Source organism: Manis javanica, chromosome 12 (assembly GCF_040802235.1).
Source record: "Manis javanica isolate MJ-LG chromosome 12, MJ_LKY, whole genome shotgun sequence".
Lineage (NCBI taxonomy): Eukaryota > Metazoa > Chordata > Mammalia > Pholidota > Manidae > Manis > Manis javanica.
In genome coordinates, this window is record NC_133167.1 from 19127888 (window position 1) to 19143772 (window position 15885).

General features: G+C 45.0%; 1 protein-coding gene across 1 annotated transcript in view; it reads left to right on the forward strand.

The window, feature by feature from the left end:
- MARCHF4 (membrane associated ring-CH-type finger 4) overlaps positions 1-15885 on the forward strand; it is a 94506-nt gene that overhangs the window by 46510 nt on the left and 32111 nt on the right. The gene's annotated exons all lie outside the window — the stretch shown is intronic.

Sequence of the window (15885 nt, forward strand, 5' to 3'; positions counted from 1 at the left end):
AACCAGAGCCATCTGCATTATCTGTGCAGGATAGGGTTTTACTATTTTTACCTAAAGACGTCTCTTTTTGGGAATGACAAACATGTTCTCTCTCTCTCTTTTTTGTTTTTAAGCCTGGCTTTTCTCAGTGCACCTGGTTTTTAAATTGTTTCATATCTGGTCATGTTGATTTTTTTTAAGAACCTCATTTTTAATTTGTCATAAAAGTTTACACCTTAATGTTCTCCAAAAAAGTCCATAAACGACAAACACCTGTTAACAAAGGTCCCAAATAATTTTTTTAAAAAGGCAAGGAAACAGAAGTCTACAAATAGCACTGAGACTTCATTTTGACTGTGATGACTATTCTCTCCTCTCTAAATTTTAGCATCTGCCATTCACAAGCAGCAAATGAGAAGAACAACCATGATAGGTTGGAATGTCCATACCCTTCTCTGAAAGGAACAGAAATTGGGAACAGGGGGCCAACAGTGGCTTAGCAGGTTGTATAATGTGAACCCAACCAGGCTCAGCACCCGGAGGATTATCAGCTGGCTGCGTCCTGGAGCTTTCCTTTTTTAGCTTGGATTAGTGAGCTATGGATGATATATAACTGTCTGGGTGGTATGTAGATGTCATAGTCTGGGCTCCTTTGTTAGCCTGCAAGATCCCTTTCTGGGGACTGTCAGGGACAAATGCTGGGAAGCACAGTACTTAATGGGAGGGTCATAACACAGGAGGAGAGTGTAGGCCAGGCTCACAAGCCACACTTGAGGATGGGCACACTGTAAGGCTCTCCCATCTAGTATACTTACCTAGCTTGCATGGGCCCATCATCAGTGGGCAACAGAGGAAACCAGTTTCCATGCTGTTAAGGGAGAAAGGTCTAGAATCCTAGCTCCTCTAGGATAGGAGCTCCATGTGACTTTTTTCTTTGAAAAAAATTTCCCCAACTTTTAATTTAAAAAACACTCAAACACATAGAAAAGTTAAAAGAATAGGACAATGAACACCTGTATAGCCTTTATCCAAGTTTATCATTTTGATGTATTAGGTGCTCTCTCTATATGGATAGATGTAGATACCTAGATAAATACAGATATAGAGATAAGGATAGATATGGTGTATATATAGTATATACCTGGTGTATATCTACATATAAGGTGTGTGTGTATGTATGTATACATTTTCCCCCTAAGCTATTTGAGTATAAGCTGCAGGTTGGCTTTATTTTATCCCTAAATAGTTCTTTATGAATCTGCTGAGAGCAAGTATATTCTCCTGTAAAGCACAATACAACTACACCCCAGAAATTAGAATTGATACAATGCTAAAAGCTAATACACAATTGATATTTAAACAGTCCCAACTGTTCCCCAAAATGTCCTTTCAGTTGATTTTTTTCCCCTCTAGCTCCCCTACCTTTGCCTATCATTAGAACATTCACACTCTGACAAGTGAACAGTCCAGGCTCATTATTACATAGACTGTCCTCAATGTGGCTTGTTTAATCATTTCTGCATGATTAGATGTAAGTTAAGTGCATGAATTCTTAGCCATGTGACCTTTATTTAGCAAGTCACTCAACAATGCAGAGCCTCAATTTACTGATGATATTACATACCTCATAGGAATGTTGTGAGAATCAAGAGAAATAATATCTAAAGTTCATAACACAGGAACAGATGGAAATAAGCACCTAAAAATTGTTTGCTCTATGATTAGCATCATCATGACATCACCATCCACAGCTGATAGACCCTGCTCCCAAACAGGTTTTCATTTCCCTGGGAAATTTCCGGGGCACCTAACCCCATTCTCCTCATCTGCAAATGAAAAATGAGACTTGCACTGAATCGCTTACTGGGCTATTGTGAGAAACAATAAGAAGTGTGGGATCAACAGCATACTGCAAACTAGAATATGATATGAGAATGTAAGGAAGCATCATTATTATTTTCTGCATTTGCATTCTTTTAAATTACTGTCTTGTATAACAGAAAAACTCAAAGTAGGGGTTAAGATGAAATTGCCAGCTCTGAAAACCTAGTTCCTGTGTTTAACTAATACAACCATTTTTAATTGTTTTTTACCAGCAGAACTTCATTTTCAAATGAAATTCATGGAACCCCAATATATGGAGCAGATTAAAGTAAAGTTATTCTGAGCAAAGTTCAGGTGGAGATGAGTACTCAGGGACCTTGTGTGACCCCTGCAGAGCCCCTGGGCTCTGAAGAGTGAGGCTGGAAATCTGAACACAGGCCTGGGTGCTAGGGACTCCTTGGGTGGCCTCAGTGGCCCTGTCGGCATCTGCTCATAGAGCCATGCCATCATTTGTCTTCTTAGTCCTGGCCCTTTTCTGCTGAAGAATGGTATTATCTATAGATAATTTCCAGTGGTAATTTCCACAGTTCACTATTAATCATTATTAATTGTTTATAAGCATCCTTCCCTGGAAACAGCACTAAATGCCTTGCACTTGGGAGACAAACACTGACAGATCATAAAATGAGGCACCGTCATGTCTCTGATAGAGCCGCTCCTGCCCTGAGCCTCCCAGCCTGCATGTCACGGTGTGCTTCCCATCCTGAACTGGAGGCTGAAGCTCCCTGCAGCCCACCTTGGTGCCTGCAAACGACCCCTCCTCATTCTTTGAGGGGAGCACTCTGCCGTCAGCATGCTCTAACACAGTAGGGCCACTGGTGTGACAGGCAACAAACATGAACCCTGTTTGTGCTGTGCGCCATCTAGGTCACCTACTTCTCTTCTGATCTTGACAATCAACCCACCAGGTGGACAACAAAACCCCCACTTAGGTGATTTGTTCAAAGTCACCCAGCCATGGCACAGGGGGATTTAAACTGAGGTCTTCTAGACTCTAAAGACTCCCATCCTAAAGGCCATGGACCAACCTGTTTTCTTCAAACTTCTAGAAACCCTCCTTGTACCATGTGGTGTTGATGGCTCACTGCCACAGGCATCTCCTTGCATCCTTTCAACATTGTGTGAGCCAACATACTAATCATATTAGCTAATGCTTATTTGCAACCTGCTACATGCTGGGTGCTGTTCTGAGTGCTTTCTGCATATTAACTCATGTATCTTCACCACAATCTCATGAGGTTGGTCTATCCATCCTGCAGGTCAGGACACTGAGGACCTGAGACTTGTACAGAAAAATGTCACACTGCTAGTGCTATCAAATGAAAGTTTATGACTTCCCCAAATTCATATGTTGAAATCCTGCCCCCACTGTAATGGTATTAGGAGGTGGGGGCCTTTTCAGGTGATTAGGTCATGAGGGTGGAACCTTCAGTGTAGGATTAGTGCCCTTATGAAAGAGAGCCCAGAGAGCTCCCTGGTTCCTCCTGCCACGTGAGGACACACTGAGAAGATGGTCATCTGTGAAACAGGGAGCAGACTCTTACCAGATACCTAATCTGCTGGTGCCTGGGTCTGGAGTTCTCAACCTCTTATAACTATGAGAAATAAATGTTTTGTTGTTTATAAGCCACCCAGTCAATAATAGTCTGTTACAGAAGCTTGAAGGTACTAAGACCCCTAGTAAGTGGTGGGGCTGGGATTTGAACCTGGTGAGTCTTCCTCTAAGAGCTAGGCTCTCTCTACTACAGTGAGCCAAGGGTAGTTTCTAACTCCAACTTATAGACAAGGGACCTGGGAGGCTCAGCGGGGCTGGGTGACCTGCCCAGGGTCACGTGGCATTCATTACAGGGTGGTATGCTGGCATCTCAGGATAGTGTAGAAAAGAGGCCAAAACTTGGTCCTTGAAATAAAAGTGGATTCTTTTCCACCGGTTGGAGTCAGGGTGAGACGAACAAAATAGGAGCTCCCAAAATAGGGCCAGATACGCCCACGGGTTCAAGTCTGAAAATGAATTTGGAGTCAAGATTAGGAATAGTTGACAGGAAGACAAAGCATGGTAGCTAGGACCAGATATTTATTCTGGGTAGAAAAATTTCCTGGGCAGAGAGAGAGAGAGAGAGAAATCCTGGCAGGGACTCTTTTGAGGGCCTGTGAGCCCATCTTCTGGTCAGTCTATAATTTTCATGACTTGCAAGGCACGGAATTGCAGGGAACCGTTAACAGCTGGGACTACATTTGGAAGGCAATCTTCTAATCTGGTCAGGCTTGAAGCTGCGTGGGAAGGACGGCGGTGGGGGCAGGGGGGTACTTCCGAAGGAGGAGGTCAGCTGGGCTGAGAGGATAGCTGCCCACAGAGGGCGGTGATGGTCGGGTCCAGAGCTTTCATTAGGCTAGTGAGGGGGACCTTGCCTCCTTTTTATGGAGATGTGAACAAGAATGTTCAGAGTAACCTTAAACTAGAAACAATCTCAAGTTTCGTCAGCAGTAGAGTGGATAACACATTATGATGCATTCATACAGTGTGACATTCTATAGCAATGAAAATTGTTCAAATTACCACTGAACCTAACCACCCCAAACCACTGTTAACTGTGTTCTGGTCCTGCTCAGTCGCCGTCAAGGGCTGGAGTGGGTATGGGCAAATCTCAGTGGCTGGGTCAAGAACGTGCCAGGTTGAAGCCGAGCCAGGCTGGAGTCTGGCAAGAACCACGTCTGTCAGGAAGAACTGATGCAGTCACCAAGCCCCAGAGGGAAGGCTGGCAGGCAGTCTGCTTAGGGCCGGAGAGCTGGCGGAATCAGGAGTCTGCGTGAAAGGACCCGTCCAGGAGAGAAAATGGGATGGATAAGGAAGGGCTTGGCACCTGAGAGACACAGGAGAGCTGCCAGGGCAGGACCCTACCATTGTCCAGAGAGGGTGGTCCAGATAAGACAAGTCCTTTGCCCAGAGTGCCCGGGGTGAGCATGGGGGGCGTGGGTATGTCAGCTTTTAAAAGGAAGCACATGTGACCTTTGACTGTATATGTAGGTAAAGCTTCTTAGTCCATTTGGACTGCTGTAACAGAGCACCACTGACTGGGTGGCTCATGAGCAGGCATCTATTTCTCACAGCTCTAGATGCTGGAGGTCTAAGATCAAGGTGCCAGCTGATCAAGTGTCCAGTGAGGACCCACTTCCTAGTTCATAGACAGCCAGCTGCTTCTCACTTTGTCCTCACGTGGTAGAAGGGGTCTCTTCTTTAAGGGCACTAAGCCCATTTATGAGGTTTCATGGCCTAATCACCTCCCAAAGGCCCCAACTCCTAATACCATCATATTAGGGCTTAGGATTTCAACAGATGAATTTGGGGGGGACAAAATTCAAAATATTCAGTCTTTAGCAGCTTCCAAGTTGCAAAGACCCAAACTCTAAACTTTAAACCAGCTACTGTTTAAAGTGTACGCTGACTGTATGTCATCTGTGGGGGACATAAAAGCTCTTGGAGTCAACCAGCAAAACCTTTCAATGGTCTCCCATGGTTTGTGGGGTCAGTGTGGCTGTGTAGGTGGTCCACTGTGTGACTCCTAGGGCCCCACACACGTAGCCTACAATGGGAACGGTGCCCTCTGGACTTGTGCTGTGCACAGCCTACACAACATATGCTGCAGCCCTGCCTGGGTACAAAACTCTCCTTAACATGGCCTACAAGGTCTACCCCTTGCCCCACTGCTCTCCCCTACTCTGAACTCTAGCTACACTGCTTTCTTTCCATCTTTTACGTTTACTATGGTGAATTAAAGGTGGCCACAGATTCCATGATGCTCCCTCTTATTGATGGCTTTGGTCAACAGAATACAATAGAAGTGATCCTGTGCTGGGTTCCCCGTCCGGGGCTTAGAAGACTAGCGGCTTCCACTTTCTGCCACTTGACACACTCTCTCTGGGTACAGGGAGCCACCATGTATGAAGCACGACTACTCCAAGACTGCCATGCTGCAGTGCCTATGTGCAGGCCAGCCATCCCCTCTGAGTCCAGACTTGCGAGTGAAGCCATCTTGGACCCTCCAGACCAGCCCACCTGCCAGTGGATTACCGCCAAGTGGTCTCAGTCGGTGCCCATGGAGCATGAAAGGGCCCGGCCAAGCACTGTCCACATTTCTGACCCACAAAATTGTGAGATTAGTAAAAATGGTGGAGGTTTTAAGCTGCTGAGTTTGGGAATGGATTTCTAGGTGGATGGGCAATAGGAGCCCTTGCTGTGCCCCCCCCCCTGCCACAGGACCCTGGAATTTGCTGGAACTTTCTGGAATGTCTTCCCCTGCCCTCTTCATCTGGTTAATGCCCGTCTTCCAGCCCTCAGCCTGCAGACAGCTCCCTCAGGGAAGCCTCCCTCTGGCTCACCGTGTCCTCTTTTTTGCGGCACTTGTCAAAGTAGCAGTTTTACATTTATGTGCGTGATTATTTCATGAATGTTTCTCTCCCCTCCTATACCATAAGCAGGGACTAGTGTCTGTTTCATTTGCTGTTAATACTCCCTAGCACCTTGCATGGCACCTGGCACATGACATGCGTCAACAACTATTTCCCAAATGAGTGAACGACCACCTGGAAGTGTGAGCTCTTCCTACACCACATTGACACATGGTTTAAACCTGTGGCCATCAGAGCTACCGCGGGGGCGACTGTGTGCTCAAGGGAAAGGCCGCATCGGGGCTCTAGAATCCCCCACCTCACGCCAATTAGCACAGTCCCCCTTTAGTTTTTTGTTCAATATTGGCATCCCTCATAGGATACATTTGAAGAAAAGGTTCCAGCTACTTAAAAAAGTATGTTTGAAAACCACAGTCCTAGACCTTGCCCTTCCCATCAGCTATCCCTCGCTCCCTCCCATCTTTTCTCCCTTTCTGCCTTCCGCGCAGAAACTTCCACAGAACTAATGCCTGGCAAGGGTTTAAAAATAGAAGTCCCTCTCCCTCACTCTCCCTGTGTTTCCTTTCCTTCCCATCCCCCTGTAATTTGTGGTAAAAAAAGGAAGCCATCTGAATGTGCTCCACTGAAAAGACACACTCTTTGTGACTAAAGAAAACAACAGGCCGACGTCCTTCCCTGGACAGCCTTTCCCTTGAGCACATGGCGGCCCCGACGGTAGCTCTGCTGGCCACAGGTTTAAACTGTGTGTCAACATGGTGTAGGAAGGGCTCACATTTCTAGGCTGAGCCCACATGTCACAGGGGGCAGCAGGGCTGAGGGCTCTGGCCACTTGGGCAGCAGCCTGCTCCCCTGCCCTGGGTGGGGCCCATTTGCTCCTGCTCAAGCACACACACACCACACACACACACACACACAATACCACAGGGTCACTGCATTCACGTTTCCAGCTGGATTTGGAGGCGCACATGGATGTGAAGCTGTGAAGGTCCACCCGGGTGCTTCCCAGAGGACCCCTCTCAGGTGGTCTCCTGGGACAGCTGTGGGACTCATCTACCAGAGAGGGAGGAGGGAGTCGTGTTCTCCAGAGCCCAATGGCAGCCTGGTGTGTTTTGTCGGAAACAGACGGCGGTGTGTGTGTGAGAGGGAGAGAGAAGAGCAAACAGCAAGTGTAAGGCGAGAGGTATGGGGCCATGTGTGTGTGGCCAGTGGACACAGTACAATCAGGAACGAAGAGACACTGTGGTGCAGTGGAAACAATAAGAGCTTTCTACATTCACAAGATTAGTTTTTAGTGCCCACAGCCATGACATAGTTGCTGTACGACATGGGGCAGATGACCTCAGTTCTCTTACCTATCAAATGGGATAATAATCCTCAGCTCTCAGCCCTGCTGTAGGCTCCAGTGAGATCATGTTCACCTGATACCTGCATGTACTAGGCAATTAATAAAGTGTCCTTGCTCTTATGTGGCAGGGCATCTTCACTCTGATGTTTAGAAACGTTTAATACAAGAAAACTGATTGTAGCTAAAACTGAACTCAGTAAAATTTACAATTTATTAAAATCTGGCAAGAAGAGTCACAGCTTCTGGACACAATTCAGATCTGCAAACTTTGATCCAGAAAAAAATTCAATTTGGAAGGATTATATAGTCCACAAAATAAAAATTTCAGTGACAGAAGCTATAATTAGCAAATTTTAATATGTGCCAAAAAAAATCAACCAACTGAAAGGTTAACACATATATTAATTATAAAACGATTTATCCTGATGAAAAGTTTCAATAACATTAAATGAGAAATAGGAAAAAAAATGGAAACAGTTTAACTGCTCTGTATTTAAAAAGATTAAAAATTAATTTGGCTTTAAGAGAATTCTCTGGAAAATACTTTCTCAAGGAGAGTTTATCAATGCATATCTAATTCCCATTAAAAGTCTATACTTGTAAATACAGAATCAAAGTGTCCTTGGGGTCCAAATGCAAAATCAAAACAACCTCTGCCGTGATCATAATGATGATGATATGACTATTATGAAAAACGTTTAGGTGAAAGAAGTGTGGAGTGCGGTTGGGTAGATGTGTTGGGATGTCCTCACAAGAAAAGAGAGTCTTTTAGATACAGAAGATACCAGGAGAAGGTATGTGTGATCCCACTTGTCTATTCATTCTTTATGGTTTATTCTGTGTCATTCCTCTGAGCGGCTCAGACAAAAGAGAAAGGGATGAGGACAGGGAGACTGCTGGGAAGGACCAGTCCTTAATTCCTTCCATGGGACCGGACCACCCACGACAGCCCCCTGCACAAGTTGCTCAGTTTGCACATGGACTTACGACAACCGTGGGCTGAGAGGAGGTAGGTCAATGATTCACAGAACTGGAGCTCTTCACCACAGTGTTTGTGTGCAAGGTCTGCCAACTTGGCTGAACAATGAGAGGCCTGCCCATCCATTCCTGTGATTTTCTTGGGGAGTCTTTTAGCACTCCTAGGCACCCCATGTCAGCTTGTTTATTCCATGGTTCCCTCATCTAGCCCATGTTTCTGTCTCTCCTTCATTCTCCTTGCTTCTGGTATTTTTATCTGAGGGTCACTGTCAGGGCAAGAAAGAGGTGCTTATGATGAATGGAGATAGGGATTAATTCCAGAAGAGATGGGTGGGACAGGCGATGAGGAAAACTGGGGCAAAGGTGATGGGAGAAAGCATTCAGGCCATGTACCACAGCCACCTGAACCTTCAGACAAATCCATAGTGCATGATGTGAACTTACATGTACAGGTCTCCTTTTCTGGCTTCACATACATACCGTTCTCACTAATATGGACGCACATCACCATACACCATGATCATTGTCCAGTCTTTTGTAATGTCCCTTCACCAAGCTTGCACAGAGCTTGCAACCTAATATCTGTCATTCCTCCAGAAAGCAATCACTGATTGAAACTATGAAAAAATGCAGCTGTAGGTAGTGAGCTTCCTGACACTGAGAGGCTGGTGGATAATTAAGTAACACACATGGGATGCTTGCGTGCTGAGTGGAATGGCTTCCATGGAGTCTGTAAATGCTTTTCACACTGTTCTAGGGTCTGTGACAGACTTGACTGATAGGGATTTAAAGAGCAAAGGCAAAAACAACAGAATGAAAACATAAATAAATGGCATTAACCTTACATCATATGCATGCCAGGAGAAATGTGTCTTCTTTGTGAGATGAGAGAGCCAGGAGACGTAGGAGAGAAAGAAAGGGGCAACCAACCGAAGAGGAACTTGGCTCCCCGCCGGCCTGCAAGGTTGGGCTGAGGAAAGTCTGGAACTTTGATTTAATGATCTTTTACTCTGGGTGATCATATTCTGAAAAGAAATAATTCAGGCCAAGAAAATTTGTAAGAAACCAAGAGAGAGAACAAAAAGCCTGGTTTATGTTTACAGTGGAAGACACTCCTTTCAATACCTAGTGTGCTTACCTTCCCACATCAAAGGATTTCATTTTAGGTTCTTACATAGCTGAGAAGCCAAACAGAAGATAAGCTTGCTTAGAGATATGGGGGCATGAGGAAGTGAATCATGTGCTCTTTAAAAATAATTAGGGACAAGCAATAGAAATCTACCCTTCTCTAATCCAGGGAGCAAATACTTCCAGTACCCTGAGGATTCCCATACCTGGTTCTTCCACTGCTGTGCTGCAGATGCACAGCCTTAAACAGCTCTCCCTGGGTCCCCTGCTTTGGGGTTCTGGGCTGGGCAGGGGGTTGTCCTCTGGTTAGCAGTGCCACTTCCAGGAGACATCCTCATCTGCCCATGCAGTGTGCTCCCTTCAGTCCCAGACAGCTCCTGTTTCTCTGCCTTTGGTCTAATTCATCTTCAGGCAATTCCTGGAATCCTGTGTTGAGTTGTTTTGCATCTACAGGGCCTTTGCATAGTTCATAAACTCCTAAAAAGTCAGATACTGTCAGAGACTGATAGAGAGTGTTTGATCCAACATCCCCATTTAAACAATGAGCAAACAGAGGTCTAGAAAGAGAAACAGACTTGCCCAGTGGAGGGCCAGGACTCCAAGACAGGCTTTTACCCAGCACACCCCCAGAGCCGCTGCGTCCTCCCTTACGCCATTGGGGATGTGCCTGTGTTGAGCACCTGAATGCTCTGGGGCACTTGCATTGCCGCCTGCAGCCTGACCCCTAGTCAAGTGGCCCAGTCACCCTTTTGAGTTCCTTGAACAGAGGCGAAAGAACAGGATCAATCTCCACTGACACTACCAATCTATTTCAGACACAGGAAATGTGAGAATAAGTAACCCTTGAAGGGGTGAGCTGATGTGTACAACCAATTACTTTGTTAAATGACTGCCTTACTAATTTGCCGAACATCGATGGTCCAAGTTGGGAGAGATTAGGCATGGGAGGCTGGGCACCCAGCTGTGATCTAGGGGAAGAGGTCTGGAGGGGAAAGGGTGTTGCCAGTAATGGGGGCCCTGTTCTGTCTTCTAAGGGCGAATCAATGCCTTCTTCCTCAGGATCTTTTCCCCAAAAGTCAAGGATTTCTGTCTGCTTTTGTAGGAGATGAAGTTCTCACCACTTCAGAGAAGATGCCGAAATGGTCACTTCTTTCAGTCTGGCTATTTTCATTCCTATGTTCTGAGCTTAAACCAGAAAGCTTTCTTATTCCCCAGTGAGGAGACAGGAGGCATGATTGGGGGAGACAGTAGAAATGGAACTGAGTTTTTGTTTGTTTTGTTTTAGAAGCTCATCTTCATATCTTTATGAATTATAAAATTCCACTTCCAACAGTGGCCTCCAATTCATCTCTCCTCTCCTAACTAAATGTGTGCTAAGTTTTCAATAAAAATCTGACAATGAAAACCAAAATACACAAAAATAAAACTGTTTAGTCATAATAAATGATGTTTTATTGCTTGAAGTTTTAAAGTATTAATGAAGTAGGGTTTCTTCGCAAACATAAAACAGTTTTCTGACAGTGTTGATTTTGCTTGTATATATTTTGCTCCTCTGCTTTTTGCCAACAGGTTCATTATGCCACTAGGTCAACAGAGGACAAATGGTCAATGACCAACCCCAGCCCCACTTCACTAGGCATAATCATGGAGACACATTTATTGAGTCTCTGCATTATTCTAAGCTCTTTATATTTCATTATTTTTTTCCAAAACTCCTAATAGATAAGTTCTACTATTGCTCTTATTTCATTGATGAGGAAACTGAGGCACCAGGAGGTTAAATAACTTGCCTAATTGTCTCCAAAAACCACAGCATGGATCATTCCACATCTATGCTAACCAGCTGATATTGTCTTGTTTTTCATAGTCACATCCACTGACCTACATCTGTCATTCCATATTATATGTGTGTTCCAGGAATTGCCATGGCAGAAAGCACACACATTGCCAGAACATACTTCCCCAACCCTTATCACATTAATTTACTTGAGGAAAACATATTAACATTGCTCTGAACAACACAGGAATGCTGTGCCACTGCTTCAAAGCACACAAGCAGACAAATGGACACACACACACACACACACACACACACAGGGGATGAGCTTGTAAGGGGATGAGCTTACATTGGGAGATTTCTCTGAGGTAGGGGCTACTGGCTTCCTTAGCTGTACCAGTGATAGTAACTATGCAGGATTTCCCTTATGAGAGTCAGGGGAAGCACAGAGATGAGAGGGTTTACAGCCTGCTGCTCCTGGGCTGCCCCCGCTAAGAACACTGGGTAAGGAAGTCCTTGGCCCTGGCTGTAGTCCAGCCCTAGAACTGGAACAGTGGTGTTGCAGCTGGGATGGCCCCTGAAAGTAGCCATTCTTTGCTGCCATGCACCTCCCCAGGGCCTTCCCCTTGAAGCTTCTCTCACCTGCTCAGAGGGGTAGGACCATCTCTTCCCTGCACCTCCTGCCATGCTGCTTTCACAGCCAATTAAAATTCTATTCCATTCCCAGCAAGGGAGTTGGCAGCCTTGGGTCTCCCCAGCAGGACAGACTGGCTGCAATTAATGTCTCTTCTGGAGCCTGATTAGCTAAGGAGAGGCTAAAATACTTATCCTACCCCCGAGGCCACTTTTAAACTAGGAAACTATTCAGAGTCATCCATTAAGGCAGAGATATTAACTCTTTGTTTTTTACTCTTGGTAGTAGAGCTGAATCAGACAGTCAAGAGGTCCTCTCTCAACCGGACAGTCCTATGGATCAAGGGAGGGGAGACCACTTGATTACCTTTGTATCCAATTTCCAGATGACTGGAATGAATTGAGGGCCTCCTGTGTTAGCCAAAGGCTAGGAGCTGGGGATTGAACAGGAGCCTATGTGCACTGTAATTATGTTGAAGCTTTGAATGTAAATGGTAATGCATAGAATTAATGCATTTAAGAAAAAAGACGAAGTCCAAATGATGGAAGAAGAGCAGAGAAAGAAACACATATGGAGTGTTTACTGTGTGCCAGACACCATACATGTATTATAGCAAGGAATCCTCCAAGAAACTGCATTTTCACAGACGACAGAACTAAGACTCAGAGAGATTAAGGAAATTGTCCAGGATCACACAACTAATGTGATAGATTGGTTATACCAATGGCCCTCCATTTTTATGCTTCCCTGTAGTCACTGACTTTTGGTAATGCTTGATCACAGATTTGGGAGTAGGCCACATGACTTGCTTTGGCCAATGGCGCATTAGCAAACTTGGTGCAAGCTGAGGCTTGAAAAGAGCCTGTGCATTGGTCTTACCGTCTCTTTTAGGCAGGAATTCTTCCGTCAACACGTGAACAAGCCCAGGCAATGCGAATGACAAGAGACATGAGCAGAGGTGGGCCCATCCTAGGTTGCCCAGCTTCTAGCCAGCTCACAGGTGCATGAGAGAGCCCAGCCAAGCCCAGCCAAACCAGATCAGCAGACCTACTCAGCCCACTGGTAGACTTGTGAAACATAATGAATCGTTGTTATTTTAAGCCACCAATTTTGGGGCTGCATATGCAGGAGGATGGTTAGTAGGCTGAACTAACTGATACAGCTAGTAAACGGCAGAGCCAGAAGTTATTTGATTTCAAAGCCTATGCACTGCCCATTCATCAGGGAAAGGCAGAAATTATAGCAGGAAAAATAAGTTTAGATTATGATACATTTTAACAGCAATGTTGCCCAGTCACATAAGGGCATTACTGAGAGGAATGTAGTGTAGATACCCATACCTAGGTATCTTAGAGGGCAATGGTGGGCAGTTATCCAGGTGAAGGGTCTTAAATGTGGGACCCTTTGCCCCCAGGTGTCTTGCCTTGTATTCTGCCATCTTGGAGACTGAGCTACACTGAGACTCCTAACAAGAGTACTCTGAGTCCTCCCTGTTACCCATCAGTTCCCTGGAGAAGGAAAAGACCCGTTGGCACCCAGGCTAAGATTCTGCAGCCTCCAGCTGGCTAGATGCCCTCTCGTGCTTTCATGGCTGAGACTCTTCCCCCAAGACTGCCTCGGTTGCATTGCTGCAAATTCTGAATTTAACTCTGCCCAAGCAGGCGGCCACCTTCTGCTCCTTCCCTACAGTGGGAAGAAAGGTAGAAAGGAATAGACTGCCTGTATTTTATGAGCCTTCCTTCTCGTGGTCACGGCCATGGTAGTACTCATAGTTACCCATGAGAGTGAAAAGGGATACTGAACACTGTAATGATATGGATGGAAAATGGTGTCATCTTTCTAAGACCAATTTGGTACCATGTATCAATGGCCTTAAAAATGTCCATGCACTTTGTGGGGACCCTCCTACACTGTTGGTGGGAATGTTAATTGGTACATCCACCATAGAAAGCAGTATGGAGGTTCCCAAAAAACTAAAAATAGAAATACCATTTGACCCAGTAATTCTACTTCTAGGAATTTATCCAAAGAAAACAAAATCCCTGACTCGAAAAGATATATACAGCCCTATGCTTATTGGTGCATTAGTTACAATAGCCAAGACAGGGAAGCAACCTAAGTGTCCATCAATAGATGAATGGATAAAGATGATGTGGTACATACACACAGTGGAATATTATTCAGCCATAAAAAGAAATTCTGCCATTTGCAATAACAGAGCTGGATCTAGAGGGTATCATGCTCAGTGAAGTTAGCAAGGCAGAGAGAAAGACAAATATCATATTTCACTTATTTGTGGAATGTAACTACAAAGCAAAACAAAATGTACAGAACAGCAGTAGACTCATAGACCCTGAGAAGGAACTGGTGGTTACCATGGGGGAGGGTCTGGGGTAAGTGGGTGGGGACGGTGAGGGGAATAAGAAAGCACACATACACAAAAAAGTCCAACTGGGCACACACACACAAAGTGTCCATGCCCTTTAAATTAGCAATTCCCTTCCAGAACTGTTCTCTAAGGAAATAATCATGGAAATGATCCATGAAATCGTCGGTCACCATGAGAAATGTTTCATGACATAGTGCGAATGGAAAAATACAAGTTAGAAACTGAATGTATATTACATTTCTGATTTGGAGAAAAGTATGTGTATGTTGGGTGGGCTATAGTTATGAGGAAAATCTGATTTATATGAAATCTCTACATGTTTTTAAGATGCAACCTTTTCTCCCTCAGCCTCTGGACATATGGATCCTTGGCTATCTTTGTCATAGCAGGAAACCTCACCTAAAAATCTGAGAGACCGGGGACAGTGCAGAAAAAAGTGACTGAAATGATGTATGACATGAGAATAGGATCTAAAAAAAGACTTTTAGTGTGGATGGATGGTTCCCGAGGGGAAGATGAATGAAGTTTTAAACAATCATGAAGTACAAGGAAAGTGGGAATGTGGACTTGGATTACCATATTTCAAAAAATGATTGAAAACAGCAAGTCTTGATTGCTTGGTTAACCACCTTATTACCCAAAAGAGGTTAAAGGCAAATCAAAGGAAGTAATATTTTACATACCAGTCACTAATTAAGTGAAATGCCGGTGTAAAAACCACGGCCAAGTCTGAGAAAGCACATGCTAGTGTGTATGTGTATCTGGGCTAGAGCCAGCTGGAGCTTTTAATACCAGGGCTGAGATCAGGTGCTCAACCAAGGCCCCTGGATGGCTCCTCCATGAAGGCTGCTGTGGGCTATAGTTTCAGTTTTTTCTAGGGAAACAGTGCTGAGCCTTGGGTGCAGAGGCTTGGGCTCACCTATGAGCTCTGGTCTGTCCTGCATCTGCTTTCACATGTGGATGCAAAAGGGCAAACTGGGAGGCACTGGTAAGCATGGCAGGCTCTGGGGGAACCCTTCCCAGCATTATCTCCATATAGGACCACTCAATCTGCAGGGTTGGAGGCAGGCAGCCTGACCAGAATCTGGGGGATAGAGAGGAAGACCTTTGAAGACCACACACCTTCTCAGAATTAAGGAATATAGAATTCTTTCAAACAAAAAGTAAAATTGCCAAGATGACAGAAGTTACAACCACCACTTGCAGCAGCTTAGCAGAAGCTCAGAGTCAACAGACCGGGGTCTATTCACACACCACAGTAATTTCAATTCTATGTAGCCTGCTCATGACTGTCGGGGAACTGGAGCCAAGAGACAAGACTTCAGGAATAGTATGTTTCCTTGAGATGTGTGAAAAGCACTGGG